The sequence below is a fragment of the Lactuca saligna genome, chromosome 8, assembly GCF_052625555.1.
Source record: "Lactuca saligna cultivar CGN05327 chromosome 8, ASM5262555v1, whole genome shotgun sequence".
Lineage (NCBI taxonomy): Eukaryota > Viridiplantae > Streptophyta > Magnoliopsida > Asterales > Asteraceae > Lactuca > Lactuca saligna.
This window is the reverse complement of record NC_136424.1, coordinates 271,316,360-271,318,420: the sequence shown is the minus strand read 5'-3', so window position 1 is coordinate 271,318,420 and position 2,061 is coordinate 271,316,360. Positions and strand designations below refer to the sequence as shown.

At 43.2% G+C, this 2,061-nt stretch overlaps 1 non-coding gene across 1 annotated transcript; it reads left to right on the top strand.

Annotated features, from left to right (window-relative positions):
- Positions 1-1,329: 1,329 nt before the first annotated feature.
- Positions 1,330-1,436, top strand: LOC145013600 (small nucleolar RNA R71). Its single transcript, XR_013665149.1, has one exon. It is a non-coding gene; the product is annotated as a small nucleolar RNA R71 (small nucleolar RNA).
- The last annotated feature ends 625 nt before the right edge of the window (positions 1,437-2,061 follow it).

The window sequence follows — 2,061 nt, the reverse complement described above, 5'->3', positions numbered from 1 at the left end:
GCCTTGGTTCTGGGAGATACAGCTTCTTGAAGAATGAATATGGCATGAGGTTTACACTTGCTCCCAAATCGGCCAAAGCATGAATGGTAGCCAAGTTGCCAAATTAGCAAGGCAAAGTTAAGCTCCCCGAGTCACCCTTCTTCTTTAGTAGCTTATTTAGCATAGCAGCTGAGCAGTTTTCATTGAGGACAACCTTTTTCACTTCCTCCATCTTCCTTCTATTCGTGAGAAGTTCTTTAAGGAATTTTGCATATTTGGGCATTTGTGCGACAACTTCGATGAAGGGTATGTTGATTTGAAGAGCTTTGATATGATCTAGAAACTTCTGGTACTCCTCTTCTTGCTTCTCTCTCTTTGCTCAGGCTGGGTATGGCAATGGAGGCTGGTAAAGCTTTTCAAGGAGCTGCTCTTTCGGATTTGGCAGTGGACTCGCCGACTCCATATTCTGGACTCGGCGAGTAGGCTCTGTCCCTTGAAGATTTTCATTTTGATCTTGAATTTCTACATCCTCCTTCTATGATTCTTTGGTTGCTTCATTCTGAATAGGGGCTAGAGGAGTGATTATTTTCCCACTTCTTGTTGTAACTATATTTATGTGCGCGCCTCGTGGGTTATTTTCAGTTTTACTAAGAAGTTTGCCCGGTGATCTTTGGTTAATTTTATTGAGGAAGTTGCCCTAGCTATGTTTCTATGTTGTGAATAGATGCTTGCTGGTTTCTAAGTATAGTTCTTGTTTCTTGAATTGCAGCATCATGATCACTATGTCTCTTTTATGAAGAAGCTACAAATTTGGTAAGCATCTCTTCCAAACTTGGTTTTCTTTCTTGTGCCAGCTCCTCCTTTTGGTAAAAACCTCTTCCTTTCTGCTTGTACTTCTCCTCCTTAGCCTTCTTATACTCTTCATACGGGAGCCACTCTTTCTTTGGTTTTCGCCAATCTTCATCATATTGGTCCCCACTTGAGTAACATACTTGCACCTTTTTGTTGCCATTTTCATCCAAGTTGCAGTCTTAAGTAAGATGAGGTCCATTACAATTTTCACAATCCACCCAAATAGCATGGATCGTTTGATCCATTTTATCCATCCTCCTATCCATGGTTTTTAGCATAGCCATGACCGCGGACAAGTCTTTAGTAGCTGCATACGCGGCTCCCCTAGTAACATCATTTCTTGGGTTATGGTATTCTCTAGAGTGCTTAGAGAATTCTTCAATCAATTCCTTGATCACCGGGGGTGGATTCTTTGTGAGCGGGCCTTGTGAGTCAAGTAACTGCCTGGTTGTGACATTGAATCCATCATAGAAGATGGAGACTTCTTGCTGGCTATTAAGGTTATGGTGTGGGCAATTTCTTAGCAGGCTCTTGTACCTCTCCCAAGCTTTATATAGCGAATCTCCAACTTGTTGTTCAAAGTTAGCAATGGCCTTCTTCAACTTGGCTATCTTGGAAGGTGGGAAAAAGTGATCAATGAATTCTTCTTTCATCTTGGCCCATGTGGTGACTTACCCGAGGGGAAGTGACTTGAGCCAGTCTTTTGCAGCACCTTTGAATGTCACTGGAAGCATGCGGAGTAGCTGAGCCTCGCGAGGCACATTTGGAACATTAAAGTAATTAGCTACATCATTGACTTCATCCAAATGCTTGTAGGCATCTTCGTGGTCTTTTCCATAGAAAGGAATTTCCTTTAGCTGGGTGAGTATGTGGGGCTTTAGCTCGAACGTAGCAGTAGCGGGAATTGCAGGTTGCACAAGTCCCGGGCCGGTGTCATCGCGGATCATCTTATGCCACTCTCCTATGGGGATTTCATCAATGTTAGCCATGGTAAGATTTAACTCGTCTCCGGAATCGACATTGTGCCCGTATGTAGGTTCTTCTTCCTCCAAGGTGTCATACTCGGTGTCTTCCTTGATCGGGTCTTCACTTGCTAAAGATGTGCTGGATGCACCTGCTTTGCAGCTCTTTTTCTTCCCAAAAATAGTCTTCAAATTAGACAAATGTGACTTCTTAGGTGTATTCGAGCTCTCCACGTCCTTTCCTCTGTTTCTTCTCAATGCGGATTTG